Source organism: Heteronotia binoei, chromosome 7 (assembly GCF_032191835.1).
Source record: "Heteronotia binoei isolate CCM8104 ecotype False Entrance Well chromosome 7, APGP_CSIRO_Hbin_v1, whole genome shotgun sequence".
NCBI lineage: Eukaryota > Metazoa > Chordata > Lepidosauria > Squamata > Gekkonidae > Heteronotia > Heteronotia binoei.
The window spans coordinates 36,303,594-36,326,903 of NC_083229.1; the positions used below are offsets into that span (position 1 = coordinate 36,303,594).

Here is a 23,310-nt window from a genome sequence, read left to right on the forward strand (position 1 = left end):
ATCAAACCTGGTTCTCCTAGATAAGAGTCCACACACTTAACCACTACACCAAACTGGCTCTCAGCTCGTGGAGGCTCATGGCATGATTGCTATCACTGCTGGGTGAGGGGACAGCAGCAGAAGGAAGGACGAGCCGCTGAAAGAGTGGCCGTGGCCACTGCTGCCACTGCCTCCTCCTCTGTTCTTCCTTCCTGGATCGCATGGGAAGATGGGGGGAGGAGGCAGTGGCAGCAGTGGCCATGGCCACTCTTTCAGCGGCTCGTCCTTCCCACTGCTGCTGCCCCCTCACCCCGCACTGATAATGATCACACCAGAGGGCCGGCATAGGAATCACGATCCTCCAGAGCCATTTTACCCACTGATGAGCTGATCGGGGGGGATGTAAATAGTCCAGGAAGCCATGGCCACTCCACCGCCCCTTCCTGGGCATTGAAATGGTAGGGAAGGGAGGGAGGAGGAGGCTGGGGAGTCCAGCCCTCAAGCCAGCTGCACCGAGGGGGAGTTGGGGGTGAAGCTTGAGTGCCCTCTCAAAAATCCCAAGGCCCCCTGACTCCCCAAATCCTGCCTATGGCCCTGAGTCCTTGTAAGAAAGGTGGACTATAAATAATATAAAAGGAGGAAAGGCTTAAGTCCCCTCATTCAATAAGCTGCAGTCCCAATGCCTGAGATCAAGTTTCAAGGACAGAAATCTTATACATCTGTCAATCAAACCTAGGAACATACCCAGAAAAGGCCCTCAGTGGCATAAATTCTTCCCATGCTTGTTGCCTCCTCTTTGAATCTTTAGCAATCTATTGCATCCAATAAGCCTACAAAACTTTCATCACACTTTCTCCTAACAACTCATGTTTTCATGAATCTCATCTAAAAAACTGTCATGCCACAGTACTTCCAACTTTTGCCTTGTTTGGCATTTAAAAGATTTTTTAAAAAAAAATCTCAGGATTTTAATGATAGATGTGAAATACATGCTCTGAGGTTTTCATTAGGTAGGTAATAGCCTAGCCTATGCATGCTTACTCAAGGATAACTCCTACTGAGTTCCATGACACTTACTTTCAAGGAAAAGTACATGGGATTGTTGAATATTTGTAGCTTTTTAAAGGTTCTTGTTAGAAGGATAGACAGGAACTCATCTTTCGTATCTGAGTTAAACTTTGAATATTTAGATTTTGTACATCTAAGTAAACAGGCAGGGGAAATAATACAGATTATGGTATTTGATGCTTATGATCAGTACTAAACACAGTGCACACACATGCTACTAAACCATGGAACACAGAGCATACAAAAGAACAGTATTCAGATATCTACAGCAAACTACACACCAATCACAAAAAAAAATCTTTACTTACATCTTCCATTCCACCTAACTCCCTACATCAGGCTGAAAAGGAAATGGGCATTACATCTCCTTTTAAAAGAAACACAATTTGCTTGTTTGTGCAAATTATTTGTACAGTAAAAATAGAATTCAGGAGGATAGGTTCATCCATTTAGGTAAAATAAATTATGCTCTTAAAATCTATACAGATCTGATGCATTTGAGACAAGCGCAAAACTGGTTAACTGCTGAACTCATGTGTTCCCTCCTTCATGCAACATACCAAGACTGAAAACAAAAGTTTTCAGCTGACTCCAATTAGTGATGGCATGCAAATACAAGTATCTTAACTAACTGAAGTTGATTTTTATCCCTGGGATTCTTAACCACAATTAAGCCTGGCAATAAACCAGCTTTGCTACTAAAATCTATACAGATCTGATGCATTTGAGACAAGCGCAAAACTGGTTAACTGCTGAACTCATGTGTTCCCTCCTTCATGCAACATACCAAGACTGAAAACAAAAGTTTTCAGCTGACTCCAATTAGTGATGGCATGCAAATACAAGTATCTTAACTAACTGAAGTTGATTTTTATCCCTGGAATTCTTAACCACAATTAAGCCTGGCAATAAACCAGCTTTGCTACTATCATAAACTAACTAATTTGTTCATGGTGTCTGAACTGAACGGTCATTGTCTACCTGATTCTGCTTGATGGGGGGCAGTGGTCAAGGGTCCCTTGGGTATAGCATAGATAACAGTGAACATAAGCAGCAGAAAGGGGAACCAGCAGCAACCACTCTCCCTTCCTCCATAAACAGAAAATCTAATCTGGTTTAGAGTCAACCCAATGGCTTGCCTAACCATGCATTCCAGACTTCAGGGCACTAAAGTTTTAAGAAGGAATGGTGATGTCTGCCAGTTCCTCATCATACCACAGACCCTCTACTTTGCCCATTCCAGGAACTTTCAGGATCTACAGTAGAAGGAAAATCTTTAAAAAAAAAAAAAAAAAAAACCCTCGCAATAAAATTTAAGTGCACACTTAAGTCTTCGGAAATGAATGGTTGGAAACAGGTCAGAGATAATTCATCAAATGAACAACTGAGAAAGGATACAAAGATGAATATTTATTTTATATGACCCAAAACAAAGAAATTCTAAGTTAATGATGGCAGGTCTTTGTCCATTATAGTTAATTAGGAGATTCAAGTTCAAGTTTATCCAAGTTTAACAGCCATACACTATCACAATTTAAGAATTAAAAATCACAGTAAAACAGAAGTTTGCCATGTCCACAACACAGCTTTTGCAGAAAGTAATCTTACTCTTGGGGTGTCAGAAGTGGCTGAATACTTTACTATCCATTTTCTAAAAATCTCTCTCTGGCTGTTGCATACTTTGGACAGTAGAAAAAAGTATGGGACAATGAATCTACCACTGCCATAAGACAACACAAAAGCAATGATCTGAAGGTATCTTGAGGAAATGGCCCTTCATCTGAGCGCATTACAACATGTGAACATATATGACCTCGTTTGGAACTGTCAGCATACTGAGATAATGAGGCAAATCAAATTGGGTCAGGTACTTGATTCCCAGATGAAGCAGAGAATATTACCATCTAGCTTTTCTTTTCTTTTCTTTTTTTTTTTTTGGGGGGGGGGGGAGTCCCAGTCCTGTTTGAGCAATTTTTCTATAAATAATGTTCATCTTCTTTCTGTTAGATTGTTCCATAGACCCTGGCTACCGATTAAGTACCGGATCCACTTCAGGGTATTGGTACTGATCTGCATTGCACAGCCTTGGACCCGACATGCCTGAGGGACTGCCTCTCCCTGTATGTGCCCCAAAGAACCTTTTGTTCTGCTGATCAAGATCTGCTGGCTATTCCCGGACCCAGGGACATCTGTTAGCCTCAACCATGACCAGGGTTTTTTCTGTCCTGGCTTTGGTCTGTTGGAACATGCTCCCATGTGAGATCAGGGCCCTGCATGGCATTTAACCATTCTGCGGGACTTGTAATATGGAGCTGTTCCATTAGGCCTTTGGTCGAGGCAGTGGGCATCCAATGAAACGACAGTGTCCCCTGCTGAAATTATCATCTGAAATCACTAGCTACATGGCCCAGATCAAACAAATTTTGGCGTTTCAGTGCAACCCATTCCAGATTAGTGTAAGGGTGTCGAACTCATTTCTTATGAGGGCTGGATCTGACCTAAATGAGACCTTGTCAGGCCAGGTCAAGTTGGACCGGGCCATATGTGTACATATTTAAGATTAGGTGGCAGAGATATAAACCTTTTAAAGAACACAAACATACACGATTAAATATTTTTAAAAAACGTTAAAACATGCTTAAAACATTAGCACTTGTTGTTCTTAAAGGTGCTTTCTTTGTATTTCTCCCATGGGATCCAGGGAACTGGGCAAAGGAAGCTCTGGCTCTTTCTCTCCCTCCCCAGGGGACCAGGAGGGAGACGAGCCTCAACCAATGGAAAAAACCGAGGTTTTGTTCTGTAGCTCCTGTGCAATTGAGCAAGCTTTGCAAAGCAAGCTGAGATGCAGAAGGAAGCAAGAGAGAGGGAGAAGGAAGCAGATGACAGCCAGTTGCTCAGGGGCCTGATAGGAGCCTTCTGGGGGCCTGATTTGGCCCCCGGGTTGTTTGACACCCCTGGTGTAATTGTTTTAACAATGTTTTGTTTTAACTGTTTACTAATGTATTTATGTTGCCAAATGGCACATTACTTGTTGTGATGCCGAGTCTGCTTGTGGGGAGGGCGGAATGTAAATTCAAAAAATAAATAATAAATAAACAATTTTCATATCCTCAGGTCTATTCCATTCTGACCAACAACACTCATGGGCTGCTGACATAATAAAAACTAGACTATCTTCAGAATTTAACAGTCTGTATTTAAAACGGACTATGGCTTTCCAGAGCAGTGTTTTTTCAAACATATATTTTTATTTTATATTATCAAATTACAAAAATAAAATTATCATCAATAGTCTCAATATCAATTAAAATAACATAAAGTAAAACATAATATTAATTTTAACTTGTGATAATTCAATGAATAGGTTCTATAAAGAGGTGAGGACCAAATCATTTTCCAGTCTTCCTCTTCTATAGTTTTCCCACAGTCTGTTTGCCATGCATTTTGTTGACTAGTTGTTTTTGACCAGGTATTTTGATTTACCTTGGAATATATTAATGTGATTAACTCTTCCATTCTTATAGTTTGTTTCTGAAGCTTAGCTTCAAATGGAGTCAGAGTGTTATTCATTAGCTCTGCTAGTTTGTTTTTCTGAATAATATAATAAAGTTGGTAGTATTGAAACCATGGTATTTGGAGATTGTATTTTGCTTCTAGTTGGGATTTACTTAGCAATGCTCCTTGATTTATAACATCTCCAGATTTATATATTTTTGCTTCTCTCCAAATACTAAAATCTTTTTCTTTCCTTCCAGAAGTAAACCAATAATGTCCTAAGAAACTGGCATGTGGAGAAGTCCCCAGAGTTAGCAACATTCTATGTTTGTTCCAAATTTGTAAGGTATGTATTAAAAAAGGGTTCATAATTGTAGTAAAGTGTCTATCCTTCACTAGGTTCCAAATAGTTTCATGTAGCAAGTCTCCATCTACTGCAGAAGCTTCTATGTTTACCCATGAAGTTTCTATGTAAGGTTTAGCATATAAAATCAGGGCTTTTTTTTTAGCCGAACACACTGGAACACCATTCCGGCTGGCACGGGCAGCGTTCCGGCTGCCTTGGCTAGAGTTCCAGCTCAACCCAGGCAGCTTCCCCACTGGTGGGGGGTCAGGGGACCCAATCATGCTTCCCTGGCTCTCCCTCGATCCTCCGCTGGCCAGTAGGGGTCAGGTGACCCAACCGCGCTTGCTCGGCATTTTCCCTCGCTCCACTTGGCTGGCGAGGGTCAGGGGGCCCAGCTGTGCTTGTCTGGCTTTCCCCCGATCCTCCGCTGGCCAGTGGGGGTCAGGGGGCTCTGCTGTGATTGTGCAGCATTTTCCTGCGCTCTGCAGGAGTCAGGGGGCTCTGCCACAATCACACAGCATTTTCCTGCGCTCCGCTGGGCCCATGGGGCTCAGGAGGTCTACTGCGATTGCGCGGTGTTTTCCCGTGCTCTGCTGGGCTGGTGGGTTCAGGGGGCTCTGCTGTGATCATGCTGAATTTTTCCATGCACCGCTGGGCCGACGGGGTCAGGGGGCTGTGCCGTGATCACACGGCCTTTCCCCACACTCGTGAGGGTCAGGGTGCTCTGCTGCAACTGCACGGCATTTTCCTGCACTCCACTGGGCCAGTGGGGGTCAGGAGGCTCTGCTGCGATCATGCGGCGTTTTCTCACACTTGGCTCAGTCCACGGGGATCACGTGACCCAACCGCGCTTGCTGGGCATTCTCCGCACGCTTCGCTGACTTGCGGAGGTCAGGGAATCCAGCTGCACTGTGTGGAAGACTTCCTGTGATAATTGGCAATTTTAGAAGTGAGTTGGTCCCATCACTTCTTCCCCCCCCCCCCACCTTTCTTTCTGGTTCTTTTCTTTCCCTCTCTCTCCTCTCTCTCATTCATTCATACATTCATTCTGTCAGTCTTTTTCCCTATCTGCTTTATTTCCTAATTTCCCACTCTTTCTGTTTTTCTTTCAGTCTTTCTTTCAGTCAATATTTCTTTTTCCCTATTTGCTTTATCCCCCCCACCCCTGGCCAGTCAGTCAAGGGTTTTTTTTGCCAGTGATTTTCATTTGTATTTGTCATACAGTTATCTGGAAACAAGAACTGATACAGTGAGCAAGCAAGTAAAAACAGCTGCACTCTCAAGGTGGAAAATTCCCTTCTCATTTTAAAACTTCACATAGTGCTTACTCTGTTGAGGCCAGTTTCTATATTAACGTCTACACCAAATTTCAATTTAATCCAGATGTATGTGTGCTCAAGCTGCAGCATCAGTTCCTAAGAAGTTCTCTCAATAAGAGTCAAGAACTAGAAGTCGTCCTCACCTTCCATAACAAGCGGCACATTACTGTTGTAGAAAAGCAATTTGAGCTTAGGGCCTCACCAGTGTTCCCTCTAAGCTGAGTTAGTGTGAACTAGCTCACACTTATTTAGCCCCTGGCTCACACATTTTTGTTTTAGCTCAGGAAAAGTAGCCCCAGAGCAAACTGATTTATGCAGTAGCTCACAACTTCAATGCCAGTAGCTCACAAACTAGAATTTTTGCTCATATGATTCCACAGCTTAGAGGGAACATTAGGCCTCACATGTATCTTGCTCAACTGAACTGCTACTAAAACAAAGACCACTGGCACTGCAGTCAAGCATATCTCAGAGTTAAATACCTGAGCACCATCAATTGCGTCTACTAAAGGGGGTGTTGGAAAAGTATATGTAGGGAACTTTCTCTAGTGTCTAATACTATGTACCTGTGTGCAGCACAACCAACCACAGTGACACTGCTTTGTTTAGACACTGCTAGCTGCCTTGAGTCCGCTTGCTGAGAGGGCAGGATAGAAATTTAAAGTAATAAATAAATAGAACCTGCAGACAAAGTAGGTGAAGAGAGTAAGAATAATTCAGTCTTGCTCATTTAATATATAAATTAAATGTCTTGCACTCTCAAATAACCAAACCAAAACATTTCCACTTCTGCCAAAAGACACACCATAGGAAAAGCTATTCAGACTGGAGGCAGACACTGAAAAGAAAATCTATACTTACCTGGGATTGAATGTGTGTGAACAGAAGAGCAACATTTTTAAAAATGAAGCCTAGAAAAGTATGTCAAGAGGCCAGTGGCCAAATATATCATTGTTTTGGCAAGGTGGAACAGTGAAACGTGTCTTATGGGCCAAAGTGAACAAATGCTTTTATTTTTATAAAGTATTTGCTACAGTGGCTAGACCTGCATCTCTGTCGCTGCTATCATACCTGAAGATTATGCATTTGGCACCCAATTGTGTTCTCTCCATATATTGAGGGGAGGGAAGAGAAGAATAAGTTTTAAATTGAATTTTTCCAACTCTCTCCCCCCTTTCATTCATTTCCTTTTCTTTCTTTGTCATTTTTTCTCTATCTGCTTTATGTTCCACTCCTCCTCTCTTCCTTTCTTTCTCTCTGTCTTTCTGTCAATATTTCTTTCTCCCTAAGAGGTGGAGGACATCTTGGGTGTTTCCCACCGTCCAATTAGGGAGGCAGGAATCTAAAATCTTCCTCTTCCTGTGGCTGTGGGAACCACCCTCATGCTCAGTTCATTTCCTGCCTCGACAGGGAGAGCAAGCTTTAGGATAGGCTCCTATCCCTTTTTTCCTCACATTATTACTCCTACTATATAAAAATTTCCTTCCTCTTCTTCTTTTCTCTGTGATTTTTCCTTTTAACTAACACCTTTCTTCCTCCCTGCTTTTTCTGCCTTCCCTCCTCCTCTGTAAAATTGTTCCTTTACCTTAGCGTCTGAGGGAAGGAGCGCTGAAATGGCCCAGGCCCCTTTAAGGGACAGCCGTGGCGCGAACAGAAGGCGGGATGCAGCGCCATCCCAGGGACGACTTTATGGACGACCCCGCATTGGATGCCTGGCACGGGGCCAAAGAGCGGGGATCCTCCGGAGCCGGCATGACCCTTGGGCTTGCAGTGGCTACCAGCAACGTGCCCTGTAGGGGCGGGCCGCCGGCGAGCAGCAGAAAGCGGCGCTGGTCGTCTTTGGCCACAGAAGAAGCCCGCGCTGCACTTTCTTCTCCCAACGGCCATTTTGAAGCACAGAAAATGGCACAAAGCAGGCCCAATCAGCAGCAGTCCTTCGCTGAGCAGCAAAGACTCCCAGAGGCCATCCTCCAGCCAGGAGACTTCGGTCATGGCCTCCAAGAGACTGCACAGTCTTCTCAGCCCCTTGGGGGCAGGGTAATGTACCCACAATGGGATCTTCTTCTTCTTCTTTTGCTTATGAATTTTTAGAGTTCATTAAGCAGACTGTAGACAGTGCAGTTAGAGCAGCAGCTCATAAGAGATCTTATGCTCCAAGCTCTCACTCATCTTCCAGGTCCCCCTCTCCAAAGAGACCCAAGAATCGTGCCTGGCTCACCAAGGCACAGAAGAAGACCCTAGCAAGTGAATGTTCAGGGAGGGAGAGATCACCTGAAGGGGATCAATCAGAGGACTCTGAGAGGGAGGATCGGGAAGAGGGCAAGTTTATTTCGGATGAGGAGATAGAGAGCAGTACAGGCCCAGAACCTTCTTAAGATTTTTTAAAGTAGAGGAGTACCAACCCCTCTTAGCTAAAGTACTGGCAGCTTTAGACCTTTATGAATCACCTGAAGAGCAGGAGGCCAGCTGCCATCTAACTAATCCTAAGAACAAACCTAAGGGGAACACGGAGTGCTTCCCTTGGTATTGATCCACGGATAAGGTCTTTCCCTTCCTTGAGTTTTTTGAATGCCAGTTGAAGGCGGAGTGGGCGAAGCCAAGTGCTAATCATCAGGTGCCAGGTTTTATTAAGAAGTTGTATGATAGTTTGGGATGCAATGAAAGCTGTTCTACGGGGCAAGTGCATTTCCTTGAACTCGGCCTACAAGAAAATAAAATTGGAGCTTAGACAACTTTTATTGGATAACATTAAACTGTTAGAACAAAAACACAAACAAACCTGTTCAAAAAAGATTTACCACAAACTCATGCTAGAGAGGAAAAAGCTAGATCTAATGGAATCCTCTACCATCAAGAACCACCTTCTTTTTTTTAAAACAGAGGTTTTAACCACCTCGCTCACTGAAATTACTATCCTGGAAATTCAGAAAAGAATTAGGGGAGAGACAAATTAATGTTATCACTGATCACTCAGGTAAAAGACACTCTTCTAATAAAAAAAATCCTAGACACCTTCCATGACTATTTTCAAAAGCTGTATACTTCAACTAATCCTTCTCCTTTTTCAATAGATCACTTTTTACAAAACCAACACATTCTTAGTCACCTATCACATGACCATCAACACTTTTTAGACTCTCCTATCTCTCCCACAGAAGTGTTTGACACTATCAAATCTTCCAAACCTAACAAAACTCCGGGCAGGGATGGTTTACCCTCAGAGTTCTACAAAAAAATTGGCCCATCCCTAATTCCCCATTTGACTTCAATTTGTAATCTAGTGTTAGAGACTGGTCGTATGCCCCCTTCATGGTCTCAGGAGAAGATAATTCTTATACCTAAAAGAGACAAAGATCTTTCAAACACCAAATCTTATCGCCCTATTTCTTTACTTAACAACGATTATAAGTTATTTACGTCTATCCTGACGGCTAGACTGAATAAAATGATAGGCTCCTACATTCATATCAACCAATCAGGATTCATTCCAAACCGAGACATTACGGACAATACGAGACAAACAATCAATTTAATACAATATTGTGCCCTTCAAAAATTTGAATCCTGTATTCTGGCCCTAGATATCGAAAAGGCCTTTGACAGTGTAGAGCCGCTTTTTCTCCACAAAGTTCTATACCACATGGGCTTTGGCCCAAAATTTATGAAGGTCATCGACTCCCTTTATTTAGATCCATCTGCCTTTCTACAAATCAGCGGCCAACAGTCTTCTGCATTTAAACTGGAAAGAGGGACACGTCAAGGCTGCCCCCTCTCGCCAATTCTATTTGCATTGGCTATTGAACCGTTCGCTAATTTGATTCATCTTTCTCCTGAGATTCCTGGCGTGTCAGTTCAAGGCTTCACATTTAAAATCAGCTTATTCGCTGATGACATAGTTTTATACATTTCAAATCCTCTGCAATCCTTGGACGTTATCTCCACTCTTTTGGATAATTTTGGTACACTTTCTGGCCTTCAAGTTAATCATTCTAAATCTATTCTTTACCCAATTAATATCCTTCCTAACTCTAAGAAAGAGATAAACATCAAATACCCCTTCCATTGGGTTACCGAAAATTGGCCATACTTAGGGCTAAAAATCCCCTTAAACCTTTCTAGTTTATTAAAGACAACTTATACTGCCACCTTATCAGACATCTCTACTATTTTAAACAGTGGGACAAATTGCAACTGTCCTGGATGGAAAGAATCCAAATGATCAAATCCTTTATTTTTCCACGAATTTTATATTTATTTCGGGCCCTTCCCATTGCGATACCTCAAAAGATGCTAAACTCTTGGCAACAAGCTTTGACCTCCTTCATCTGGAAGTACAAAAAAGCCAGAATTAAAATAACAACTATCTGCCGATCAAGAGCAAAAGGTGGCCTGGCAGTTCCTGACATTACTCGATACTACAAAGCTGCTATCCTTTCCCAAATGACCAAAATTTTATATCAACGCCCTCCTCCAGCATGGATGCTTATTGAAGAGGCCCACTTTACTCCCCTCAAATATTATGAGCTACTATGGCTCAAGAGACTAGATCGTCCTTTATGGCATTTTGTTAATCCATTTCTTAAGGCACTTCTTTCTACGTGGGATTCGGAGCGTTCCTATCTTGCACCAGGTTTTTCCATCATTTCTTCGTTTATTGGGCAGAAATGGTTCCCCCCGGCCCAACTACCTTCTTCTTTCAAAACTTGGCAAGACTCCTCAAGAGTCTTCTTTTTTTATCGTCTTTCCTTTTCTAAACAAATTTTACTCAAAGATAAACTAGATCAAAAATTATTAACTCCATCGCCTTGGTTTCAATATTTGCAAATTAGACACTTACTCCAAGACACCAAATTGAAATCGTCACTTTCCCGTCCAGCAACAGATCCTCCACCTGCAGGATAGTGGGATATCAAAAGGTCTTATTTCGCGAATATACCGTATTCTTCTAACCAAATTGGAATCCTCTTTACCCTCTTACACGACCTTGTGGCATAGGGACTGCAAGACTACACTTTCTCCAGATCAATGGGACTCTATCTGGGCCAGCGAAATTTTACACTCTAACATATTAAATATATCACAACAGAACTTTAAATTAATTGCCCGTTGGTACCTTACCCCTACCCAACTTTCACATATGATCACTTCGAACTCCCCTGATTGCTGGAGAAATTGTGGTCTCAAAGCCTCTTACATTCATTGTTGGTGGGACTGCCCCAAAATAAGACCCTTTTGGACCTTAATCTGTTCTCATCTTTCAACTTTATTGGGTATCATAATTCCTGATGATCCTACCATATTACTTCTCAACCATTGGCCCGGAGCAAAACTGTCACCCTCGAAAAGATCTCTAATTGCCAAACTCTTATCGGCTGCAAAAACAACGGTAGCTCAATCTTGGAAAAGCTCTAACAATTTGTCCCTCGACACCTGGTTCCTGAAAATTTGGGAGCATATAGCAATGGACAAAATCCAGGCGGCGTTAGACACTAATGATCCTTACCAAGCTTACTCCAAGAATAGTGACCTGGCTCCCCATCTTGGAAAAAATTGATAGTGATCCATTCTATATTAATTCCTACAACAAAAGCAAACTGTATAAAGACTTTTTGTGGTTATAATTTTATCTTAGTGTATTTAATTATGTAATTTATGTATTGGTTTGTGCCATTTATCTTTTTTAGTCTTGTCATGTATTTTTCTTGGTTACGAAATATTATTTATATTGTTTGAAGAGTATTTGTTATTTTGTTATACTTAATGTTTGTTATTGTATTGGCTGTTTTTATCAGCTCATATGTAACTCTTGCATTTACTTATGACATGTTTATTATAAAGCATTTGCTTCAATAAAACCATTTAAACGTAAAAAAAAAAGAAGTTGTATGCATTGCCTTCCTTTGCCAATGACATGCTACAGGTACCGTTGGTTGATGCGCCTGTGTCGGCCCTACAGTCACATGGACTCCTGTCTGAAGACGGACATGGCTCGGTTCGAGACAACTGGGACAGAAAGATTGACTTAGCTCTGAAAAGGAACCACGAGGCCACATTAAGGCAGCAGCCACAAACTCTATTGTTTCTCATGCGGCAATCGTTTGGGTTCGACGCCTAACTCAACTACTTCCCAACGCAGACAGGAGGATTCTTGAGGGCACCAACAGGCTCCTTAGGGCGGCCGAGTTCTCTGCAGATGCTTCCTTGGATATGCTTACCTTCTCCACCAGAGCAACGGCGTCATTGGCAGTAGCGAGAAGGGGGCTGTGGCTTCGTGCCTGGCCGGCGGACATTCATTCTAAGTCAATAGTTTCTTCCTACCCATTTCAGGGTGAGAAGTTGTTTGGAGAAGCTCTAGACAAGATCCTGGTGGAGACATGTGACAAGAAGAAGGCTATGCCTAAGTATCTCAAACGCCCAGATAGGAAGGGCTTCGGATCCAGCTCCTTTCGAGCTTCAACCAGAAACTCCAAGCCGAAACAGGACTTTAGAAAATCATCCTGGGGACAGTTCAGACAAAATTTTCGCAAAAATTTTAATAACCCGAGATTCCAGAGGCACCAGCCCAACAGATCGGATAAGCCAGACAGAGATCCCAAGTCCAATAAAGCCTGACTGGACTTCCATTCCCATTGGGGGTCGCCTTCTACATTTTCATCAGGCTTGGGCAACCTCACAAGCCGATTCTTGGACTTTAGAAATTGTCTCTCAGGGATCTGCCATAGAGTTCAAGAGAACTCCCCCAGATCGCTTCCTTATATCCCCTCTTCGTTCAAACCCAACCAGGAGAGACATCACCTTCAAAGCAATTCGTCATCTATTGGAGAGCGCGGCAATAGAGCCAGTACCACGGAATCAGAGATGTCAAGGTGTCTATTCAATTTTTTTCACGGTTCCCAAGAAAAACGGGGACTGGAGAACAATTTTGGATTTGAAGTTTCTGAACAAGGCCATCAAACTCCGCCACTTTCATATGGAGTCCATCAAATCCATAACAGAAGCTCTTCATCATCAGGACTACATGACATCCTTGGACTTAACAGAAGCATACTTCACATCCCAATTCTGCTGGCACACCGCAAGTTCCTTCGTTTCTGCATGGACGGATCGCACTTCCAATTCAGGGCTCTGCCCTTCGGCCTGGCGACAGCACCCAGGGTGTTCACCAAAGTACTGGTGAACATAATAGTTCTTCTCAGACAACAGGGGCTACATGTACATCCGTATCTCGACGACTTGTTGATAAGGTCATCATCGAGGAGGAGCACCTTACAAGATGTCCAACACACCATCAATTGTCTTCAACAGCACGGCTTTATAGTCAACCTCTCCAAGAGCAACTTACGCCCGACACAGAGGTTGGAACACCTGGGCATGGTCATCGACACAAACCGGGATTCTCTCTTCCTTCCAGAGGACAAGGTGCTGAGGACCAAGACATGGGTACAACAGGTGATCAAGGAAAGAACGTCGTCCCTCCAGACCTTGGCAAGACTCATGGGTCTGTTGGTCTCAAATCTTGAGGCAGTCCAGTGGGGGCATTTTCACACCAGGTCATTGCAGATGTTTTTACGCTCTTACCAGCTTCAGATTATGGAGAAGCGTGCCTTGTCTCTTACAATACCTTTGAAGGTGAAGGAGAACCTATATTGGTGGACAATAGACGCCAACCTACGCCAGGGGAAGATTTATTGCGTGGAGAAGGAGATGCAGATCTTCTCAGATGCCAGTCTTTCAGGTTGGGGGGCGACTCTCGACAAGAAACCCAAGCAAGGCCAGTGGTCTCCCAGGGAAACAAAACTTCCAATCAACCTATTGGAGCTTTGGGCCATCGGATTAGCGTTGCTTCATTTCCGGGATCAGGTAATCGGTCAACATCTTTTAGTCCGGATGGACAACATAGCGGCCAAGGCCTATTTAAACAATCAAGGGGGATCCAGGTCCTCCTCTCTCCACAAGGAGGCCGTGAAGCTGTTCAGCTGGGCGGAAGAGCATGTGAAGTCAGTCAGGGCGGAACACATTCAGGGGATCTGCAACATCAAGGCAGACTGGCTCAGTAGAGAGAACATTCAATCCGGGGAGTGGTCACTCAACAAATTGTTGTTTCAAAAAATAGTGGATCATTTCGGTCTACCAATCCTGGATCTGTTTGCATCGAGTCAAAATCACCAACTTTCAAGGTTCTTCACGAGATTCTTCCACAGACAGACAGAGTCCACAGACGCTTTAACATCCCCGTGGCCTCAAGGTCTTCTTTACGCCTTTCCTCCGATTCCTGTCATTTCAAAACTACTCAGAAGAGTCAATCTACTGAGAGCCGAGGTCTTACTGGTTGCTCCCTGGTGGCCTCGACATCCTTGGTTTTCATCAATCCACCAGATGTCAATAATGGAACCACTCCATCTACCAATGTGGCCAGACGCACTATCACAGGGGCCGGTGTGGCATCCACATCCCGACTGGCTGTGATTGACCGTGTGGAGGTTGAGAGGAGATCGTTGCTAGATCTGGGTTATACAACGGAGGCAGAAAGCACTATTTTAGCCTCCAGAAAAGATTCCACTACGCGGATATACAACGCCTGATGGAAAGCCTTCCACAGATGGTGTCGGAGAAAGGACGTGGACCCATTACAGCCTACTATTCCAAAGATCCTTCAATTTCGCCAGGATGGTTTACGTTCGGGTCTTAAACCAGCTACACTTCGACGTCAGTTGGCAGCCCTATCATCCGTGCTTCAGCAGGTGGAGGGGTTCAAGTTATCATCTCATCCTCACATTCGCCGTTTTCTTAGAGGAGCTTCACTAACTTCTCCTCCTCAAATTCACCATTTTCCTATATGGCGATTAAATCCAGTACTCTCAGCTTTAACTAACCCACCATTCGAGCCTCTAATGTTGGTTCCTTTGAAAATGCTACGTATGAAGGTTATCTTTCTGATGGCAGTAACATCGGCCAGAAGGGTTTCTGAGCTTGGGGCTCTATCTGTTAAGCGAGAGCTATGTGTATTTCACAAGGATAAGGTGGTCCTCTACACAGACCCTACTTTTCAGCTGAAGGTTTCTTCTAAATTTCATAAAAACCAGGAAATCAACTTACCATCCTTTTGCCCAAATCCCAAGCATCACAAGGAGCGAGTATGGCATACGCTTGATGTACGCAGAGCAATCAAGATTTACTTGATCAGAACTGAACAAATTCACACGTCAGATTCTATGTTCATCAATATAGCATCACCCAGACTGGGCCAGAAAATGTCCAAAGCGGCAATAAGTTATGCCATTAAACACTGCATAGCAGAGGCATACAAAGCAATGCATCTCAAAGTACCCACTGGGATTACTGCTCATTCGACAAGAAGTGCAGCAACCAACGCAGCATTTGATAAGAACGCCTCGGTCGAGGAAGTTTGTAAAGCAGCCACGTGGTCTTCTATTTCCACGTTCATTCGCCATTACAAGTTGAATGCTTATGCCTCTGTGGACGCAGCCTTTGGCAGACGAATATTGCAGCATGTGCTGTCGGATTAGGGTGATCCCTCCCTGATTAACACACTGCTCTGGGAGCACCCAAGATGTCCTCCGCCTATTAGGGAGAACGACCCTTGGCACTTACCATGAGGGGTCCTTCTCCTAAGAGGATAGGACATCTTGCCCTCCCTTCTATCGCCCTATCTGTGGAGTGGTATTTTCTCCTCTCTTTTCTCTGACATCAGATTTCCAGTGTTTTATTAGGTCAGGGTACTGTGGCCTGCTTTTTCTCTTTACACCAGTTGTTTCATAGCAAAAAATTTTTCCTTAAAGTTGCAGTTTACTGTTTATATATAGGTTAAGTTGTCCGTACTGCTTCTCGGAGTCACCCGAACTGAGCAAGAGGGTGGTTCCCACAGCCACAGGAAGAGGAAGATTTTAGATTCCTGCCTCCCTGATTGGATGGTGGGAAACACCCAAGATGTCCTCCTATCCTCTTAGGAGAAGGACCCCTCACGGTAAGTGCCAGGGGGCGTTTTCCCTGTTTGCCTTATTTCCCACCTCCTCTCTCTCTTTTCTTCCTCCCTCCCTCTTTTTCTGTCAGTCAGGCTTTTCCCCTGTCTTCCTTCCTTCCTTCTTTCTTTCTTTCTTTCTTTCTTTCTTTCTTTCTTTCTTTCTTTCTTTCTTTCTTTCTTTCTTTCTTTCTTTCTTTCTTTCTTTCTTTCTTTCTTTCTTTCTTTCTTTCTTTCTTTCTTTCTTTCTTTCTTTCTTTCTTTCTTCCTTCCTTCCTTCCTTCCTTCCTCTTTCAGCAATGCACCAGGGGTGGCCAAACTGTGGCTCAGGAGCCACGTGTGACTCTTTCACATATATTGTGTGGCTCTCAGAACCCTCACTGCCCCATCAGCCAATTTGGAGAAGGCATTTCTCTCTTTAAATCACTTTTCCAAGCCAGCCAGCAGCTTAGAGAATGCATTTAAAATTAAAGTTGCAAATGAGGTGATGTCAGAGGTGTGGCCTAGTATACAAATGATGGTGATGTCAAAGGTGTGGCCTAGTATGCAAATGAAGGCATTTCTCTCTTTAAATCACTTTTCCAAGCCAGCCAGCAGCTTAGAGAATGCATTTAAAATTAAAGTTGCTTTCTTTCTACCTCTCTCTCATTCCTCCGTTCCTTCTGTTCTCAAACATCTGATGTTCATGCTTTGCAGCTCTTGAACATCTGACATTTATTCAATGTGGCTCTTAAGTTAAGCAAGTTTGGCCAGCCTTGCACTACACCATGCTGGCTCTTGTGGTCCAGTAGTTTGTTGGAATTTTTTTTTCTGGGATGGCTATATATATATGGCTATATATTTGTAGACTTTTTCTAATGCTAGAATATCTTTTTTGAGGTGTGGTTACCACACAACAAAAAAGATATTATAGCATTTTTGGTGATGTCAGAGGTGTGGCCCAGTATACAAATGATGGTAATGTCAGAGGTGTGGCCTCACATACTAATAAGTCTCTGCTGGGCTTTTTCCACAAAAAAAGCCCTGTATAAAATTATAAATTTTAAATTGGCTGCCTTATAGTAGCTTTCCAGATTCAATACTCCCAGACCACCCAATTGTGAAGATTGAGTTATTAAGGAGATACCAATTCTAGGTGGTCTGGAAGACCATAAAAATTTAGGGGAAAAGGACAGTCTTTGATATAAATCAGCTGTAGGAACAGATACAAGTAAATTCTGAAACAAATACAGGTATTTTGAAAGTATAAAGGTTTTAAAAGATCAATCTTCTCTCAAAAGGAGAAGTTCAGTTTGGCCCACTGGTTGAATTTTTGCCTTACTGAATCATCTATGGGTTTATAGTTAGCAGGATATAATTATTTTAAATCGAGGGGAATCAAAATGCCTAGTTGGCATAGCGTTTTGGTAACCTATTTAAATGGAAACTTAAGAGATATTTTGGTAGATTCTTCCGCTGGCAAATATATTGGATATAGCTCAGATTTGAAGTAATTAATTGTAAAACCTGAAACAGTACTGAATTTATTGATTTATTCCATTAAATATGTTAGAGATTGGTATGGGTTTGATAGATTAAAAAAAATTAGCATCATCCGCAAAAAGTCTTAATTTATTGTTTACATTATTTATAGTTATTCCTCTTATAGAGTCATTATTCCTAACTGCGTAAGCCAGTGGCTCAATAAATACTGCAAACAGAGAAGGGGATAATGGGCATCCCTGTCGGTTCCTCTATATAATGTTAGTGGATCTGAGGCCATACAATTGATCTTAATACATGCTATTAGTTGTGCACATATTGCAGATATATAATTTAGAAATAAAGGGCCAAATCCCCTATGTTTTAGAACACTTTGGAGGTAGGGGATTCTCCACCCTGATAAAGGCCTTTTTGGCATCTAAGGCTAGGATTGCAGACTCTGTTTTAATTTCTTTTCCAAAGTTAATAATATTTAAGGTTTTCCTAATATTATCTGTGAGTGATCTGCTTGGCATAAAGCTAGACTGATCTTGATGGACATAGGCCGTAATTATTTTGTTTAAGCGTGATGCTAAGATAGAAGAGAATATTTTAAAATCATGATTAAAACTGAAATTGGGCAAAATGAAGAGGGTAAAGAGACATCCTTGCCAGGTTTTGGGATGACTGTTATGTTGGCCTCACACCATGTCTTAGGCATATCTCCTGTTGTCATAGTATTATTACAAGTAGTCAATAATGGGTCCAATATTTAATTTTTTTGTAGCATTCTACAGGTATTCCATCACTGCCTGCAGCCTTGTTATTTTTAAAATTATTAAGAACCACAGACATCTTCTGGTATGTAATAGGTTTTTCCATAACATTTTGATGTTCCTGAGAAATTTTAATATTGAAATTAATTGTCTCTAGATATTTTGAGACCAAGGCTGAATTAGAGTGTTCTGGAGAGCCAGTATGGTGTAGTGGTTAAGTGTGCGGACTCTTATCTGGGAGAACCGGGTTTGATTCCTCACTCCTCCACTTGCACCTGCTAGCATGGCCTTGGGTCAGCCATAGCTCTGGCAGAGGTTGTCCTTGAAAGGGCAGCTGCTGTGAGAGCCCTCCCAGCCCCACCCACCTCACAGGGTGTCTGTTGTGGGGGAGGAAGGTAAAGGAGATTGTGAGCCGCTCTGAGACTCTTCGGAGTGTAGGGCGGGATATATATCCAATATCTTCATCTATCTTCTTCTGATGAATATAATGTTTGATAGTATTTATGAAATACCTGAGCTATTTCTGACGTATTAGTACGAAGTTTTCCTTGTTCATCTTTTATAGAATGAACCAAATGAGAGGCTTCGTGTTGTGTAATCCTATGTTTTAATATTTTTGTAGACTTAGCTGTCTTTGTAAAATATTTTTGTTTTAATAGCATTAGTTTCTTTTGTATATGATGTTTCTAGCAAGTCTAATTTTTTCCTTTCTTGTTCTAGCTTCTGCAATGTTTTTCTGCCTCCATGTTTTGCATATTTTTGTTCTAGAAGTTGTATAGTGTGTAGAAGTTGCTGTTTAATTTCCTCTCTTTGCTTTTTGCAGAATGAAGCTAAGGAAATAAGTTTTCCTCTAAGGACTGCTTTAAAGGCACCCCATACTGTTTCCTGAGGCACCTCTCCATTCATGTTGATTTTAAAATATTCTTCTATACTTGTTTTTATTTCTGAACTGATTGTCTCATTCTGCAATAAAAGCTTATTCAATTTCCAGCCGATTTGCCTGTTATTTGTACGTTGTGTGATTAAAGAGCATGATACCCAGACGTGGTCCGAAATCACTCTAGGGCCCATATCTGCATGCTGTAATCCCTCTACCAATGATCTTTGAACAATAATACAGTCAATTCTAGTGTGTATATCACGCAGGGCGGAATAATAAGAGTATTGTCCAATACCTTGATTAACAAAACGCCAGGCATCTACCAGATTGTGATGTTCTAAGATAGATGTAAGTTCAGTGGTCTTGAATGAGCTCTTATGTCCTGATTTATGGGTTTTATCTAACTTTGGGTCACTAATATAGTTTAGGTCACTACCCATAATTATGTCTCCTTTATGAAAGTCTTCTAGTTGCTGTAAAGTACATTCGATAAAGGTTTTTTGTTCTACATTTGGAGCATATACAGAAACTATGGTAACAGGTATTCCATCTAATTCCCCTTTCACAAAGATAAATCTTCCTTTTGGATCTGCTTTGATCTTGTGTGATTTGAAGGGAACCATTTTTGAAATTAAGACTGCCACTCACTGGGACTTTGATGTACCTGTGGCTTGGAAGCGCTGCGTGAACCACGATGATTTGAATATGGTTTTTTTTTCCATTTTTCTTTTGGTGCGTTTCTTGTAAACGTAAAATATTTACCTTATCTTTAACAATAGTATCTAGAACCCTTCTATGTTTTATTGGATTTCCCAATCCCCTACAATTCCAACTATATATGTTATACATGTGAGTCATATTGAATCTATAGTAGATACCACTGCTTATACTAACATATATCAAACAATATAAAACTACTCAACAGTTTTTAACAATATCTCCTTATAACCTCCAAGGAGGTACACTTGCTAACCAATAACCCAAAAACAAACAATACTCACTAAAGGGTTTTTCAGGTTTACCCCATCAAGGGTGAGGAACAAAAAAAACAAACTTTGCTTCTTAGCCTGAAATTACTGAACTTTGTAATTTATATATATTATATTATATATCGCTGCTCTCGGTCCCTCAGTGAATTGATTGCCTCATCTATTCCTCTTATTTTTGGGTTGTTGGCCCTCCATTTATTTTCTAATGCTGTAATTCTATCCAGAATATTTCCCTCAGATTTCTGGAGATGTTTTATTTGAGTTAGGGCTGTATTCCCCAAATCTGTGGCTCACTCCGCCATTTTAGAGACTACTCATTTTAGAGATTACTCAGCTCCATTTTTACAGGTTGGAGTGCCTCATCCATTGTTGTTTTTAAATATAAACAAAAGTCTGAAATCATAAAGATCCCTCCAACATATTGGGGTAGAGTCATTTAGGTCTTTTTCTAACTCTCCTCTTTCCCTGGGCACCATTCTGGGTCTCTCTACCATACCTTTTTCAAGGATCTTTGCTGCATTTTCTTGCTGAAAGAAGAACAATACTGGAGTCTGTTCTTTCTGGGAGGCTTTATTTTTACCTCCAGTTTGCTTTCCCATCCTTTGTGACGAGATAAAGAGGTGTTTGCAGGCAGTTTCGATTTCAGAGGGGCGATTCAAGTGGGAGCTCTACGATTTTATGTGTACCATGATGAGCAACGCTCTGCGACCCCCACCCCCAGATCAGTGTTGAGATATTCAAGTCATATGACTGAGAACACTATACATGGTGGTAAAGCAAGTATTATGCAAAATAACATCAGCTGGAGTTTATCAGATCTGAGATTTATACAGTATGCACAGTAAACAAATGCCTTATATGCCTTCAAAAGTGCTGGCATGTACTGAGCTCCTTAAATAAACTTCCCTTAGGTACAACATTCTTAGATACAGCAAAGCTACTCAAGATTTTGAACATGCTTAAACCAGGATAAATTGGACTGCAACACAATTCACTTGGAAGATTCATCATCAGTATTTCCTGCTTCTTTTAAAGTTCAATGCAATGTGCCAAAACTTCCATGAACTGCTGGGAGAAAACACACAGCAACCATATAGTTTACTAATATGTAAAGGAACAAATAGCAACTTGGGAAGCAGGGATCTAAATCAGGAAAATAATGCAGTAAGAAATGTTTAAACTTCCCGAGTTCCCAGCACTGCTTCCGCAACCCAGCACTGCTTCACCTTTCCCTTGCTTTGAACGTTAAAGAAATATGAAATCATAATCCCAGAGTGTTAAATTTTGTGAGTACAGAGCACTAATTAAGTGGATCTTTCCCCACCATCCCTTTCCACTGCAGCCCTGAAAAGCTTATTATGGGGGCTGAAGGAGCCTTGCAGACAGTATGTCACATGGCACGGAAGGTTGCAGTGAGGAGCAGAAATTGTGGGAAATTGTACCCACCTTCCACTGATGGATGAAACATGGCAGAGCAAGCAAAGAGATATGATTTCATCCAGTTTTACAGCAGCCTTCTGTGCCTCATGGCATTTTTTTTTCTACATGAGGTTTCCTTGACCACCACTGCATCAGCTTTTCAGGTCTCCTGAAAGAAGGGAAAAGTAAGGAAAGTTCCACTTCTGCCAGCATCTTCTGCTCAGAATTTGTAGGATCTATCTCATATCTCCCACATCAAGTTGGCTCTAAGTCTGTCTGCCATTTGGAAAAAAAAATTATAAGAGTATCTTGAAAACAACAGATGAACAGCTACCCCAATCTCAGGGCACCTTGAAGTCAGTTTTAATTCAGAGATAAGCTAAAATTATTGCAAAATGGATTTCTCTCTCCCCATCACATTTATTCTACTTCCTTTAAAAAAACTTAAAAGAAAAGGCATTTCTCAGCTTTTCTAGGCAACTTCATTAATTGTTCCACACAGTCAGGAAACATTTTCTGATATTCAGCTTAATTCTACATTGCTACAACTTTAACAACTCATTTCTTCTTTTTCTCTCTCCAGTGACCATGATAACATTAGCTCACCATCACTACTCTGTACTTGCTCTCTTCCGCTTCTCAATACTGGGAAGAAACTGTACACCAAGAAGAGCTTTTCAGTCATTTTATCACAGTTTCTCTGTTCCAGAGCGACTCCAGGTGGATAGCAAAAGCAACTGCAGCAAAAATCATGCCCCAGATTGCAAGACTAAACAAAGGGAGCCTATGTACAATTATTTCTGTTGCACAAAGGAAGCTACCTCCATGTTATCATTCCTTAGTAGCCATGTTCCCGTGTTGGTAGCCAGGTAACTATACAAATATAACATGGAAAGTCCTTGCTGCAGGAGAAAATGCCATTTATATATATGAGGCATAGAAATTAGTTAAACAAGTAGTCTTAAATGTTGTGTTGAATATAACATTAGAGAACTAGCATTTACATTAATTATCATTATACAGGAATAAAATGGATGAGGCTAGGAGAAGTTCAATAGCCTCTCTCAAACTGAGTGGTTTATTTCATTTGTAACTACTTTCATTTCACTAGATTTTATCAAACTTGTGTGTGCAAACAATTACCTTGCTATCCTCCATAATGCACTTGCTAAGATAGAGCAGAGATTTAACAGCCAAATCAGACCCACACAGTAACCAAGCTCTCCCTGGCTGTACAGCTAAGAAGAGTGTGGTGACAACAGCAAATAGCGAGTAAATAGCAGATTTGTCTCTTGCATCTCTTTGTTTACTGGTCTAGCTGTACTTGTGGTTGTACACATCCTTAATTAGAATTAAAATCACAGTTATCAGAAGATGTAATTATAAATGTATGAGTTGGAGCATCCTTTGTGAATGTAACACAGCTTGGGAGGCTGTGGCTGGATGGTTGCAGCAGAATCAGTTGAAGCTTAATCCATCAAAAACGGAGGTCCTGTATCTGAGTCGGGGGAGAGGAGTGGATTGGGAATCAGGCTACTCACCCCTGAATGGTGCAGTGCTTGTACCTACCTAGATGAGAAGCCTGGGGTAGTCCTGGAT

The 23,310-nt window shown here is 41.8% G+C and overlaps 1 protein-coding gene and 1 long non-coding RNA gene across 46 annotated transcripts in view; both read right to left on the reverse strand.

Annotated features, from left to right (window-relative positions):
* RIMS2 (regulating synaptic membrane exocytosis 2) overlaps nt 1–23,310 on the reverse strand; it is a 679,145-nt gene that overhangs the window by 600,290 nt on the left and 55,545 nt on the right. The gene's annotated exons all lie outside the window — the stretch shown is intronic.
* Nucleotides 6,625–7,025, reverse strand: LOC132575025 (uncharacterized). The gene is made up of 2 exons (XR_009555651.1): nt 6,889–7,025; nt 6,625–6,819 (listed from the first exon to the last, which is right to left on the reverse strand). It is a non-coding gene; the product is annotated as an uncharacterized LOC132575025 (long non-coding RNA).